The sequence below is a fragment of the Protopterus annectens genome, chromosome 16.part0 (assembly GCF_019279795.1).
Source record: "Protopterus annectens isolate FY-2018-M chromosome 16.part0, PAN1.0, whole genome shotgun sequence".
NCBI classification, from domain to species: domain Eukaryota; kingdom Metazoa; phylum Chordata; order Ceratodontiformes; family Protopteridae; genus Protopterus; species Protopterus annectens.
Window position 1 is genome coordinate 292,118,321 of NC_056750.1, and position 16,307 is coordinate 292,134,627.

Genomic DNA, 16,307 nt, shown 5'->3' on the forward strand with positions numbered 1-16,307 from the left:
CCGTGGAACCAAATGATGCTCGCCCTTTAGATGCCACATCCAATTTATAGTGGGAAATGAAAGTGTGCGGATTTGACCAAGTAGCATGCACAAATCTCCGATATAGCGAGCTTGGAATGAAAAGCTATAGAAGTCGCCATAGCTCTGGTAGAGTGAGCTTTGATAGATGTTGTAAGTTGCTTATTCAAGAAGAATAAGCCTGAGTTATACAATCTCTAATCCATTTGGAGATGGTAGCTTTTGTAATGGTTTTACCCAATTTACTGTCTGAGAAGGACACAAACAATTGGTCTGACTTACGAAATTGCTGAGTCCTGTCTAAATAGAAACGCAACTGCCTGTGAACATCCAATTTATGGAGAGTGTATTCTGCTTCATTGGAGAATTTTGGGAAGAAAACTGGTAGCTCTAGAGATTGTTGAAGACAGAGATTAGAACAGACCTTTGGGACAAAGGATGGATTAGGTCTAAGTGATACTCTATCCTTGTGGAAAATCAAGTACGGTGGTTTAATAGATAGGGCTTGAAGCTCTGAAACTCTTCTTGCAGAAGTAATTGCAACTAAGAAGGCAGTTTTCCAAGACAGATATTTTAACTCACATGTAGCAGCAGGTTCGAAAGGGGGAGATGTTAATGCACGAAGCACCAAATCAAGATCCCACGGAGGCGCAGGATGAAAAACTGGGGGTCTTAACAGGCCCGCACCTTTAATAAAGGTCTTGCATAATCTGCTGCTCATCAATGGAGGATCCATGGATTCGTGGAATTTAGAGATAGCCGCCAGTTGGACTTTAATAGTAGAGACAGAAGATCCTTGATTAAACAGGGATGTTAAGAATTTCAAAACTTCCGGGATTGGAGCAGTGATAGGGTCTAAGCCCCTTAGTTGAGCCCAGATAGCAAACCTCTTCCACTTACTGAGGTACAATTTGTTAGTGGTGGGTTTGTGGGCTGAAGATAAAATGTGAATAACTTCCGAGTCTAATGTGTGACTTCTGACTAAGGTCGGAAGTGGAGGAGCCAGGCTGTCAACTTCAAGGAGTGTAGGGACTGATGCTGTCGTCCCGACTGATGGATTAGCAGATCCGGAGTTAGATCTAACATCCAAGGATCGTCCACCGCATGTTTCTTCAGGTAGGGAAACCATACCTGACGAGGCCAGTATGGAGCAATCAGTATCATTGTGGACCCCAATTGAGAAGCTTTTTGAATGACTTTGGAGAGAAGTGGTATCGGAGGAAAGGCATAAAGTAGCCCTGTTGGCCAAGGTTGTGCTAGAGCATCCATAGCTGCTTCCCCTTGATGTGGAGTCAAGGAGAAGAACATTTTGCACTTCGTGTTTAGTGGTGTTGCAAATAGATCGCAGCACGGCGTTCCCCATCTCCTGAAAACCTGAGCTGCTACTGTTTCGTTTAGGGACCACTCGTGAGGAGAGAGAATTGTCCTGCTCAATTTGTCTGCCAATATATTTGATTTCTCCGGAATGTGGGTCGCTACCAAGAAACGGTTGGTAGCTACAGCCCATTCCCACACCCTCATGGCCTCTCTGCAAAGGGGGTAAGATCTGGTCCCTCCTTGTTTGTTTAGATACCAGACCACCGACATGTTGTCTGTGTGGATGGCGATGATGCCCTGAGGAAGAAACTTGTGTAAGGCCTGTAGGGACAGAAGTACAGCCCTCATCTCCAACACATTGATGTGGAGAAGAGCTTCGTCTGGAAGCCAGGAGCCCTGAACTAACCTGCCCAGACAATGCCCCCCCCCACCCTATCTGGGAGGCATCTGTCATCAGGGTAACCACTGGAGAGGGAATAACAAAGGGGCTTCCTTGATTTAGATTGGATGTCTGAAGCCACCAGCGAAGGTCCCGTTTGCATGTTTCTGTAATCATGATGGGATGATTGAGGGGAAGGTCCTGAAAAGACCATTGAGTTGACAATAGCCACTGAAGAATCCTCATGTGCAATCTTGCCAGAGGAACTAAAAGAACCGTGGCAGACATTGAACCTAAAACTTGTAGGACCATCCTGGCTGGGGCTTTGGATCTTGAAATCAGAGCTTGAACTTGGCCCTGTAAAGTTTGGATCCTTTCGGTAGGAAGAAAACGCGCATCAATTTTGAGTCTATCTCTGCTCCTATGAACCTTATGCGCTGAGAGGGCAGCAAGACAGACTTTGACCAATTGAATGTAATCCCCAGGGTAGCACCCAGGGAGATGGTGGCTTTGAGGTTGTCCATTAGTAGATGCCTGGTGGTGGCAGCCAGGAGCCAGTCGTCCAGATAGGGAAACACTTGGAATCCAAGACTTCTCAGGTGAGCAGTCACTACTGCCAAACACTTGGTGAACACCCTGGGGGCTGTGGTGAGACCAAAGGGCAGTGCACAAAATTGGAAATGACTGACTCCCAGGCTGAAGCGCAGATACCTCCTGGACGCCTGATGAATCGGTATGTGATAATAGGCGTCCTTGAGGTCTATGGAGCACATCCAAACCTCCTTCTCCAACAATGGGAGAATGGATTGTAACGTGACCATTCGGAATTTGGATTTCGTGACGGATTGGTTCAGTCTGCTGAGATCCAATATTGGTCTCAGGTCCCCTGTCTTTTTTGGCACTAAAAGAACCTGGAGTAATTTCGGATCCGATCTGGTCTGTGGGGACCGGTTGGATGACTCCTTTTTCTAGCAGCTTTAAAGCTTCTGCGGCTGCAATTTCCCTTTGACTGGGTGGTGGGTCCGGGATTTTTTGGACGGTGGGGGTGAGCATGTGAATGGGATGGTGTAACCTCCGGCAATGATCCGAAGCACCCATCTGTCCTGAGTGATTGACTCCCAGGCTTTTAGGTGCTTGACAAAACGGCACCCGACTGGCTCCGGAGCAGCACAGCCGGGCAATCCCTCATGATGTGTGGGAGGCTGAAGAGCCACGAAAGGACTCGCGGTCTCCAGAATTGCGGGGCCCTCTGCCGCCTCTGGGACGGCGTCTCCCAGAAAAATTTCCCCGTCCTCTGCCTCTGGAAGGGGAATCTTCCTGCTGTTGAGGAAAAAACTTACGTGATTTACGGAACCACATTTTCCCCCCTCCTTTAGCCTTGGGATAAGGCCGAAAGGGAGTGGAATAACGGGCACCTACGGCAGATAAAGTTTTTCCCTCTTGCTCACAGCGGGTAAGGGTGTCTTTAACCTTGGGTCCAAACAAAGAGGACCCATCAAAGGGAGCGTCGGCGAAGGAAGACTTGAAGGCCTCCGCAAACTGACACAAGCGGAGCCAGGCTTGTCTCCGTAGAGCCACGCCTGTGCCTGCCACTCTACCCGCCCCTTCGGCCGCATAGGAAATGAGCCTCATGGACGAGTTAGAAATTGACGTAAGGATAGCTAACTGAGAGCTAACCGACTGGGCTAGCTGCTCAGGTAGGTTACCCGAGAGGGAATCTGACAGCTCCTTGACCAGATCCCTCTGAAGCCTGGTAAAATGTGCCAAATAATTCAGAGACCTTAAAGTAAAGGCCGCTGAAGTCAGGGTGCGCTTCCGTACCTGTCCATGCTCCTAGACTCCTTATTAGGAGGATGGACGGACGTTGAAGCCTCTGCCACGTCCTGTTGTGTAGCAGATGCCACCACCATGGCATCTACAGCCACGCCTTTAGTGAGGAACTCCTTCTCGGGTGGAGCAGATAAAAATTTATTAGGACGAGAAGGGACTGGTTCCACGGTATCTGGATGTTCCCACGCCCTTCGACAAACTAAATCCAGGAGCTCGTCGAAGGGCGGAGACACCCAAGAGGCGGAGGGCTGAGCCCCAAAGGCCTTGAGGAGCACTGACTCATCAGCAGAGGGGGGTTTGGATATCCAGCCGCCTCGTTGTTTGAGGATCTCTAAGATGTCTGCAAATGAGACATCATCCGAGGACGACTTCGGGGACCCCTCCACATCATCAAGATCAGTGTCCGATGTAATAGACTCGGGGGAGTCCACATGCTTCCTCTTGCACGATCTCTTCCTTGGGGGTTCCTCCGAAGACAACTCCGAAGAACCCTCAGGAGGAGGGGAACCCCCAATGGGGGTAACCTCAGGCCCAGGGGCTCCGCTGCCTACGGACAGGGGAACTGCCAAAGACCCAGTCTCCACGCCCAGGGAAGGTGCCGGTAAAGCCGGAGAGATGGCCGAAGACTTGGCCAAGGCACTCCTCATAGCTCTGAAAGCCGGACCCCCAGAATCCTGGGAGTGTCCGGTCCCCGGAGCCATGATAGCAGACGGCAATCCCGCAGCCGAAGCACCGAGAGGGAGGCTCGGAACCGAAAGCATAGGTCCCGAAACATCACCCCCGGGTCCAGCCGAAGAAGTCCGTGTACCAAACTCGGACCCGAAGGCCCGGGTTGGAGTAAGGGTCGGAGCCGACCCTAAGATCTCCACCGGCTCCAACAGCACCTGCTCCGACGGAGCCGAAGCGGTCGGAGGAGGAACAGCAATGGGATGGGCATGGGCTATCGGCTCCGAAGCCAACTGGGTCGGAGCCGAAACAAATTTTTGAAAGACTGGGGACTGGAACAGTCTTTGGAGCACCCTGTCTATATCCGAATCCGACATCCTCGAGGACTTAGAGGATACTGAACGGGTTCGAGATGGCCTCTCCAACGGCCCCAAAGGACTAGGGGACCGGCTCTGAGGCGACTCGATGACTATCGGCGCCGAAGGAATACCCACACTAGTTTCCATCGGTGCCGAGGAGGACTTCGGCGCCGAGGAGGAAGTGTCTGAGCGGGCAACCCTAGTCGGCTCCGAGACCAGTGGAGCCGACGAAGATGACCCGCCTCGATGCCCCAGCCATCGGCTCCGAAGCCAGAGGAGTCGAGACTGGTGGCATCGAGGCAGACCGTTCCGCCCTCGGCTCCGAAGTCCTTGGAGCCGAAGGAGAAGCCTGCCTATGTCTTTTGGCGGCCGGATCCGACGGACTGGTCGGAGCCGACACCTTTTTCTTTTTAGCTGGAGAAGGAGAGGATGCTAGAGCTTCTTCGAAGGAGGGTTTTATTAAGCCTTTAAGAATGAGTTTATTTTTCCTCTCCTGGAGGACCCTCGAGGAAAAAGCGTGACACACTTTGCCTGACTCTTGTAAATGTTTTGCACCCAAACAATAAACACAGAGAGAGTGGTCATCTGTGATAGACATTTTAAAATTACATTTGGTGCATTTTTTGAAGCCCGAAGGCCTAGGATTCTGAGACATTATAGCAAAAAACAGTAATCCCTGACAGAAAAAACAACACTATCCAATTGATTTTCTAATCAAACTGACACTACCTAAAAATCGGTTTACAGCTGCCGATTAGGTAAACAATCCGTAACAATTAAGTCAAGGGTACTTTGAAACCCTCTAAGGTTTAAGGGGGGTTGACTGACTGGGAAGGCCCTAAGATGAAGGAGGCCTGAAATCAAATCAACGCCCAATCACACTACAAAGTTCTCACAAAACTCCAAACACACACAAAGTGAAAAATAGCCGTTAAAACAGCTTTTTATGACAAGAACAGCAAAATTCTGACAGAAAAAAGTTAGTAAATAAATACTACTCAGCTCAGCCAGCTCGAGACCACGTCTTCGCAAGTTAGCGGCAAACGAGATCTGGGGGACTGGTAGTGGTGCATCCTGGGATATAGTAAGCTCAGCCAATAAGAGACTTCGCTCTTTGGCATAAGCGTGCAGAGTCGGAGCCGAGGGGTCGGCTCCGAACCCATCAGTCAGAATGTAGGCGAGATAGGATCACATAACATCTCTTGTTTCTTTCCTACAGTTTCACCACCGACAAGTAGCAGCCGCTCAACACCTTCCAGATCCTTTTCTGTCATCCGCCCTACAACCAGGGGATTGGGTTTACGTTAAATCCTTCTCTAGAAAAACAGCACTCCAGCCGTGCTGGTAAGGGCCCTTCCTGGTTCTTCTGACAACATCATCTGCTGTGCGACTGCAAAGATCTCCAACCTGGATCCACATTTCACACGTCAAAAAAGTTGTGCCGTCTGAAGACCAACAGCCTTTACCTTTTTTCAAATCCAGATTCTCCTCCCATTGCTACTCGTACTCGAAGTAGAACTGTTCCAGTACTGGACGATGCCTAATATTTACCCTTTTGGAAAACTCCAAACTCCTGACACTACACAGACTCAACAACCATTTCCACAAAAATATTGGACAGCTATTTTGCTGATCATTCTTGTTGTACTGTTATTTTTAATGTGGCCATTTTTATTTCCTGCTCCGACGCATCACACCAAGCGAGCTATTTGGCATCCACCTTTCAACACCTACCAAGCTATTAAATTTGCCTATGCATCATCCCTCAATGTCTCTGACTGCTGGATCTGTACTGCTTTACCTACTGTTCATGGGGGATTGATGCTAAGTACAGTCCCTTTAGGGGCTAATGAAACCTGGACGAATCTGATCTATGACACTTCAAATGTCACTTCAAAAGACAGGATAGCATTACATCTGTTTAACCATCGAAATGGAACTGTGTGTTTTCAGAAATTTGGTAAAGTCAAGGTAGGATGGATTTTTTGTAATGTGACAGTTCCCTACAGGTGTAATAATAACTCCTCCTACTGTAACACAACCTACGATTCATTTTGTGAACTGGTGCATGAAACATACGAAGAGGTAAGAAATAATTCCTTTCTATTCCAACAGCTGGGATTGATCAACAAGAAGGTGTTTCATTCTGAACAAGGTTGTACAAATAGTAATATCACCACAAAGGTGGAAAATTGCTACTTTGTGTGTGGTAGAAGGGCCTATAAATGGCTACCAGGAAACTGGTCTGGTAGCTGTTTCTTAGGTTATTTAGTCCCAGCCATCCGACATACATCTGCTTTACCTCAAGGAAAAATTCAGAATGTCCGAGAGGTGAAAAAGCCTGCCAATCCGGTAGGCCAAATTGACGCTTCATGGATTTATCATCATGACTTAGCTCATGTTGGCACCAAAGGACTATCTCATATGGACTTGGGTGATGACGTCATATCGTGGGCTGGTATAATTCCAGCATACGGAGCAGTAAAATCAATTTGGGAACTGAGAAAACTGTCTAAATTGTTTGAAGTATTAAGCAATGCCACATTTTCTGCTTTAGAATTAGTGACTAATGAACTGACTGCCATGAGAGCTGTAGTCCTTCAAAACTGTATGGCTCTCGATTTCACCCTAGCAGCAAAAGGTGGAACTTGCGCTTTAATCCAAGAGGAGTGCTGCACGTTTATTCCTGACAATTAGCACAAAATTGAAAGTCATCTCGAACTCATTAAGAGAGTCTCCGAACTCTCTAAGGCTAAGGAGGCCGATAACTCATCGTGGGCATGGTTAACCAACCTGTTTTCAGGTTGGGGAGGTGGACTATTGAAGTTAATTATATTAATAGCAGTATTAGCTCTTATTGCTTTTCTTGTAGTGTCTTTAATCAAAGCATTGGTTTTGAAATTAGTGTCTTTTAAGACTACTAAAAAGGTGTCAAAGTTTTATATGCCTGCAGTTATGAATATGAATGATGAAATAAAAATATGTGCGACAATGTTGAAGGAACCAGCCACATGGTTATGTTAGATTTAGGGCAAATGTATGATCGACTAAATGGTGATGCTTACACGGCATCAAATGGGGGATTGTAGAATATGAAAGGCCAAAGTATGTGCATAAGGAAATTGAGTACGTGAATCTGTATGCATTGAGATGTGCCTTATACTGTGAACTCTGAGTAAACTGTGAATATTGGGAAGTACTGAAAAACAGGAGCCTGCTTGAAAACAGGAAATGTGCCTTATATGGAAGTGTATCCAATTTTCTTTCTCTGCCTAGAGATTTAGTAATGTGAACCGCTTTAAGCCTACAGGTAAACCATTGATTGGTTAATTGTCTTTTGTACTAATTTAATTGGTCTAGTTTATATTTTTGTACTGTCAGCAGTATCACCAGTATATAAGCTCATGCATTCCTTTGTTTGGGGAGTCTCCCTGGTACTTTCCATGAGGCTCCCACACATGTGTAATAAATACCACTGAAAGAGAGGAAGAAGTGTCCTGTCTTCATTTAACGTAAAATTGTTAAAAGTTAACAACTGAAATCTAATTTAGTACATAAATTGTGTACTACAGTCTCTTTTCATTTCTCCAACTCTTTGGAGTTTCTAATACCATGATGGGAACGGACTCCATTTCAATCTCTGATGTCAGCCAGAAGTGCTCTTTGCCACACCCGCAATGTGCCCAGTAATGACTTCTTCTGCAATTCATATGGAGGTACATGTATTGGTAACATATCTAAATATGACTGTAGATTCTTTTTATAAGACCCGTTGCTCCTGCTACTATTGGAACTGAGTATCTTTCTTCCACATTGCTCTTGTTTCTGCCTACAAATCCTGATATTTTATGACGGTTTCTTTCTGTACACAAGACACTGTAGTCACTGGGTGTAGCAATTTCAATGATCAATGCTACTTTTGCTGTCTTTTCATGGACCACTATATCTGGTTTTCTCGCATGTATCTTTTAACCGTTGGTTTTGGGTAATCCCATGAGATGTAGACCTCACCATTTTCTATAATGCTTCATGGCTCATATTTCAGTGTTTTTCAGCTACTTCAATACTGTAATGTTTGCACAATCCCTATTGCAAAAGTCTTGCCACATTATTATGCTTTTTACAGTCCTTCTGCCATTAGTATGTCACAACCAGCAACAAGGTGTGCAACTGTTTCTAGTTCTGTTTTACAAAACCTGAACAAACAATAAAAACAAAAAGTCCAAACTAAACACAGGGTGACACCAGACAGGTAAGGTTATTTGCGCTTTCGTTCCCTTTATTCACACAAGTTGAAGATGACGTTCCGTTTCTGTGTTTATTGTGGACATTTGGTTTTACAAAACCTATATTTTGTCTTTCTCCCACATGTTCAATGGACTTTGTAAACCAATGTGTATGTAACCCAAGAGCCAACAATATTAACCTTTCATCTTATCTTTTCGTTTCAATTCACCTCTCCTTAACCATTCCTGCGTTCGATCCTGATCAACATGAGGTTCTTCCAGGAGTTTTCTATACTTGCAACTTTATTTATGCATTTTCCACATTTTCTGCCTTCTCATCTGATCCTTTACCTTATTATCTTTCTTTTGTTTTTTGGCATATTCAGTTGCTACCTAATTTGTATCTCACTTCAGTTTGATGTCAATTCCCGTTTGACGCCGATATGCTTCCGCTAGACTAATTAGGGAAATTTCTTTAGATTTATTCTCCTAATGTTTCAAAACTTTCACTATGTTTGGGTCTTGGGAGGTCAGCAGACATGTATGCAGTCCTACAAATGCAGATCTATACATGTAATCAATTTCAAGGAGGCCCATATCTCCTTTGGAACAGAGAATATATAATCTTGGTAGGCAATGATTTTTATAAATTATTTGGCGAGCAAGAAGCATCCTTCTTGTTTTCCTGTCTTATCTATCTGACACCTTTTGGGGCCAGTCAATCACACCACAACTGTAAGTTGGGATAGGATGAGCAAATTGGTTTATAGCTTGAATTTTGTTCCTAGATGTCAACTCTGTTTTCAGGATTAATTTAAGTCTTCTAAAATACTCCTATGTTTTATTCGCATTTGTTCATGTTTTGTTGTTTATCCTTCATCAATTCCCAAATATTTATACACTCCCTCTTGCTCAAGTTCTTTTATATCACATTCTTGTCCCAAACTGATTTCCTGCATGACACATTCGATGATTCTGTGTTATCAATTGATAATGCTTACTACAAACCCACATCACATCTTAAATGGCTATTTTATCAGTGTATCTATCTAGTTATAAGCTACAGATACAAGCACATAATAAAAACAATGACCAAACTCCTTTTCTTCTTCCACAATATACCACCACAACCACGATCCAAATGTAACTACAATTCTGTTCTTTGTATAACACTCAAAAACCATGTAGTAAAACACAATCACTTTATTCTAGCGCCTCAGTGTAACCACCTTCAAGGAATAATAGTCACAAAAAATCACACTTTTTATATCAAATGTTAAATTACATTCAGTTAATCAAACAATCAGTTAAAACAAATTTAAAGCATGCATCTCCAATTTAGCTCATTATTCAAGCCCTTAGGAACTAAGGTTTTGTATTTTAAAATGTATATACTTTCTTTGTACATCAACTTCTGTTTTAATACATTCTCATTACTTTCCATATATTCAATTTTTTCCAAAATAGTGCCAGGCAATAAATTTCCATCACTATTATGGCAAGCTTTAAAATGTGAGGATATTATTTTATCTTCCTTTTGATTTTTTACACCACTCAAATGTATTAATAATGTGTGTACATATGCTACATTTGTTACATCTTAAAGTTCCCTATTGTGATAAAGGTCTTTCAATATTCATCTTTGGCATAATAAACTAACAGTGAACTACCATATCTTTTATATTTTTACCTCTGTTATATGAAAAAAAGCGTTTCCTAGGTAAAACAGTTGACAGGAATTTATCTTGTATTAGATATTCCCAATAATATTTAATCATGTCAACCATTACCCCACTTTTAATATTGTAAACTGAAACATAATATATTGGGTCCTTCATATTCTAACTGCTTAACTCACTTCTCTGATAACAAGAAGTTCTTTTTCCTTTTTCACTGTCCCTTCCTTCAGATATCTTTTTTGGGCTTTTTGTATGAAATTCAAATCATACCCCCTCCCCATAAACATTTTTATTGTTTGCCCCATTTCTTACGACAGGTTATTCTCGTCATTGCATAACTTAGATAACCTCAATAATTCCCCATAAGGTACGGCATCCATTACATGGGGGGGTGGTGACAACTGGTAGCATGAAGGTATTGGCTAACATCTTCAAATTTCCTATGTATGTTTGTTGTGACTCTCCCCATTCTCCCTACCTTCTAAAATTAAATCCAAATAAACTGCTTTCATTCCTTTTTGTAAACCATCAAAAGATAGGCCAAATGGATTTTTGTGCAAATCAATTATAAAACTCTCTCTCTCTCTCTACATCCGCCTTCACAAAAATTAAATCATCTATATAACGAAAATAAAAATCCACATACTTTTTCATAAAATTTAACTTCCATAAAAAAGTAACTTCAAAGAATGTCATAAATAGGCTGGTATACATAGAGATGAAAGCCGCCCCATTGCAGTAACTTGCCTTTGTCTATACAGTTGGTTGAAGAATAATTATTTTTATTTTGACAAACAGAAATCTAACATCTCCACAACAAAATTTGAAAAGGGAGTGTCACCCAAAATATTTAATAGCCTTTAACCCATCCTCATATCTGATTGATGTGTATTAACCTTTCACATCAAGTACTAACCAGTATTTATACTTATTCCATACAAGTGGGGAGACTTTTCTAAGGAAATCAAAACCATCTTGTACATATACAGGTGATTTCTGAACATATGGTAGTAATACTTTGTGTAGATCTATACCTAGGTTATGAAGAAAATATTTGCAAGTCGAAATTATTGGTCTGCCGGGGGGGGGGGGTTCTCTAAACTTTTATGTATCTTTGGTAGACAATAGAATACAACTTTTTCACTATTCCTGTTAAACAATTTGTCTTTCGCTTCCTTTACAGAAAAATATCATAACCTCACAGTTTTATCCAACATCTCCTCATATTTAATTAAAGCTTGTTCATATGCTTCTTTTTGACATTTTTCATACACCTCCTTATTTTCCAATTGTTCCATACACATTTTGTAATATTGTACTACATTCGTGACCACTATCTTATTGCCTTTATCAGCTGGTTTTACTATTAAATCCTTCCTGTTATGTAGTTTCTTTAGTGCTTGCCATTCCTTAAAAGTTAAATTGTATTTTATATTTCTTTTATTTTTAGGACTTCCTCACAAAAATTTTCACCCCCAAAACCTATCATAGCACCAAACTGTCTTATACATACATTATCAAAAGGGGGGATAAACTTATTTAAGACAGGAATATTGGATACATCCACTTTACAATGTGCATTTAAATCAGTCTGCCCCATAGCAACATTCACTCCTTCCATTTCCTCATAACATGAACAAAAACTATCCTCTAATTCACTGGATGTTTGAAACACATCATTAATTTCCTCATTAACATTATTCATTTGCATGGCAAAATAACATCTTAAATGCACTTTACGAATAAATTTGAACATTTCCTGCTTCACTACATGGGCTCTCGTTATAACCGTGAGCACAAATATAAGTCCATAGTTTAAAACTTTAACTTGTTCTTCTGTTAAATTACAGTTAGACAAATTAAATACAAGATTAAATTCAGTACATATCTTTTCTGTACTATCGTCTAAATCTTTTATGTTGTCCCATTACCCTGCCCCCGTTTACAGTCCCTTCTTTGGCCTTCATTTGTGTTACTGTCATTGTATGTATAGTTCCTTCCCCTTTTCCAACCCTGCTGGTGTTGATTTCAGTCCTCGTTGCTCCGAAATTCCCTTCTGTACTCTTCTGGATGCTGTGGCAGAGGCAATTCAGGGAAATCTTCATTTTTGTCTGTAGAAGCTGCGATGGTGGTGCTGCGGTAGGGTTGGCGCCTCACAGTAAGATGTTGTCCTGTTCGATTCACAGCTAAAGCGTCTTCTGTGTGGAGACATGCGTGAATGGGCGTACCTTCGGTGAAGGTTGTGCGTCAGGCCAGGCAAGTCAGTATGTAAAAATCTACTGCCAATCATTAGCGGACCAGAGTTCCGCTGTGGCGACCCCTAACCGGGAAAAGCCAAGAGATACAACAACTTCATTTTTGTCCATAGCTAGTCCTCTACCAAGACACAAAGGAAGTTGAAGAAGCTCTTTTAAAGCTTACACAATGACACTGTTGGTTTCTTGTCTTCAGATTGGCAAAAAAGCATGGCCCCCTTCATAGTCATTGATGTCTCTTGTCAACTTGGTTTTCTTGTATTTTATTAAGTCCGTTTCCAAAGTGGACAACTTTTGGTTTTCTTGTATTTTATTAAGTCCGTTTCCAAAGTGGACAACTTGTTAATTTTTATCCAAGAAATTAACATTTTGGCTACTCAAAGACATCCTAATACTGTGGGATAACGATGTCAGTTCTTGTTTCAACTTTTTATGTTTTGCCTGGTCCCTCTCCAACAGAATGTATAGCCATTCGGTCACACATCTATGTGAAGCATTCACCCACCTTTCCTTAAATTGTTTTTCCATGGGACAACTTAGGTCAAAAGGTAAACTTGGATTTTTTTTATAAATCTCAGTCCCCTTGGTGTTATTTTCAGATCTATATATCTTTGTAGACCCAGAATGTTAAAATATGTTCTTATCTCTTTCTCCAACAGTCTCTCAAATTTATCACAGATGTCTCTCTTTTCTGCAGAAATTGCACTCAAGAGTTTTGACCCACAGCCACAAAGGGGTCAGTCACTCGTTTTGTTCTTTCAGTAATAAGAGCACCTAAAATAGGACCAGTACCTTGACACAGGACGATTCTCCGGAATTAAGCTGGATACATGTAGTGCACCATTTAAATAATGTTCTATAGTCCTCTGAGATCCCACCTGAGATCCCAATCCACCAGTTGCTCCCAAAACAGGAATGGAATCCTCACAAAAATGGCGAGGAACATCTACATTTGGATCCAAAGACATATTAAACACCACAACCAAAATCCTTTTCTTCCACAATATACCACAACCACGATCCAAATGTAACTAAATTCTGTTCTTTGTATAACACTCAAAAAACATGTAGTAAAACACAATCACTTTATTTTAGTGCCTCGGTGTAACCACCTTCAAGGAATAATACAGTTACAAAAATCACACTTTTTATATCAAATTTTAAATTACATTCAATTAATCAATTAAACAGTCACTTAAAACAATAAATTTAAAGCAAGCATCTCCAATTTAGCTCATTATTCAAGCCCTTAGGAACTAAGGTTTTGTACTTTAAAATGTATATACTCTCTTTGTATTAAAACAGAAGTTGATGTACAGTCTCATTACTTTCCATACATTCATTGTTTTCCAAAATAGTGCCATGCAATGAATTTCCATTACTATTATGGCAAGCTTTAAAATGTGAGGATATTATTTTATCTTCCTTTTGATTTTTTACACCTCTTAAATGTTCCATGAATCCAATACGGAACTTTCTTTTAGTCTCTCCTATGTAATATAACTGACAGGGACACCTTAATGCATATATTATCCCTTTGCTTTCACACGTAAACATTCCTTTGGGTACAAATTTAACATGATTTATACTATCAAATGTATTAATAATGTGTGTACATATGCTACATTTGTTACATCTAAAAGTTCCCTATTGTGATAAAGGTCTTTCAATATTCATCTTTGGCATAATAAACGTACCGTGAACTACCACATCTTTTATATTTTTACCTCTGTCATATGAAAAAAGGGGTTTCCTAAGTAAAACAGTTGACAGGAATTTATCTTGTATTAGATATTCCCAATAATATTTAATCATGTCAACCATTACCCCACTTTTAATATTGTAAACTGAAACATAATATATTGGGTCCTTCGTAATCTGACTGCTTAACTCACTTCTCTGATAACTTCTATGTCTTGTTCTTTTTCCTTTCTCACTGCCCCTTCCTTCAGATATCTTTTGCTGGGCTTCTTGTATGGAATTCAAATTATACCCCCCCCCCATAAACATTTTTATTGTTTGCCCCATTTCTTGTGACAGGTTATTCTCGTCATTGCACAACTTAGATAACCTCAATAATTCCCCATAAGGTAGGGCATCCATTACATGGGGAGGGGTGACAAATGGTAGCATGAAGGTATTGGCTACCATCTTCAAATTGTCAATTGTCAACTCTGTTTTCAGGATAAATTTAAGTCTTCTAAAATATTCCTACGTTTTATTTGCATTTGTTCATGTTTATTGTTGATCCTTCATCAATTCCCAAATATTTATACACTCCTTCTTGCTTAAAGTTCTTTTATATCACATTCCTGTCCCAAACGGATGTTTTGCTGCATGACACATTCGATGATTCTATAAGTGTTATCAACTGATAATGCTTACTACAAAACCCACATCACGTCTTAAATAACTAGGTTATCAGTGTATATATCTAGTTATAGACTACAGACACAAGCACATAATAAAACTGAAGTCTTCATTTAACAAGAAAATGAACAGGGAAAATCCATCACGTACAACTCAAAATATGTAAAGAAAAAAATGAGATTACTCTTTCAGAAAATGACAGTTAATAATACAGCCCAGCACGCGTGGTTTATAACACCACAGCCGTTTTATATACTTGTGTAACGACATGTATGTTTATACATAAACATCCTAAAAAGATAAGATAAGTATCCCATCGAAATGGGGACTAAGCAGTATAAAAAGTACAAGCATCCTTACTACCCAGATCTTCCTCACACTATTGTACCTCTCCACGTTTTACAGGAAGAAATCTGGACAAAACCATTAATAAAAGTGGAACATAGGTCCAAAAATAAGGGCACTTTTTAAATATTGCTCTTACAAACTTATAAAATTGATACAATAACAGGTTTTGTAGTATCACGAATTTTCTGAAGAGTACGAAGTCTGAAACTTAAATGCCTGTCATTATTCTCTAACTTCAGTCTTCAATGATTTGCCAAACAATTTTATGAAAAACGGACCAAAACATAAGGCAACGATCTGGACATTCTGCGAAAATCTGCATAGTTGAGAGGTATACGTAATGTCTCATTACTTATGACTTAGGTTTCTTCCTAACATCATATCAGACTGTTAAAAGCAATGTATCGACATTTCACGTTCAAGTTTATTCAGTACATATCATGAACCTCAAAAGCAATACCTTTGAAAATTAAGAATTACGCAGCTCTGGTAGCATTTGCGAATCCTTCAAACACTGTCGCTTTCTTGATACGTAAAACTTGCACTACTCATTCAGTGAAAGTTAGTACAGGAAAAGAGGCGTCCCTTACAACAGGAGACGTAACTGCTGCGACAATCGTAGGGAGTTAATAAGGTGATTGTGGGCTGCTTGAGCGGTTGTTTTGTGTGAACATTAGTAGTAAATATACAATAATGTTTAGGATGGTTTGCGGGCATTATACGAAGTTGTTCTGTAGGAAACTAATGCAATTACGTTTGGCACTCACAACCACGCTGCGATTATGCGTTTTGTTTGGTTTCCTTGTCGATTAGCTTTTTAGATAGTATATACGGTAACACAGACGCTTAAACTTTATTTT

At 41.1% G+C, this 16,307-nt stretch overlaps 1 protein-coding gene across 2 annotated transcripts in view; it reads right to left on the minus strand.

Moving 5' to 3' along the window:
• The window catches only part of AGGF1 (angiogenic factor with G-patch and FHA domains 1), a 1,405,627-nt gene extending 1,389,598 nt beyond the window's left edge, over nucleotides 1-16,029 (minus strand). For both annotated transcript variants that reach the window (XM_044058021.1, XM_044058022.1), the window contains exon 1: nucleotides 15,908-16,029. The gene's annotated coding sequence lies outside the window, so the exon portion shown is untranslated. The remainder of the gene's footprint in view (nucleotides 1-15,907) is intronic.
• Nucleotides 16,030-16,307: the final 278 nt, after the last annotated feature.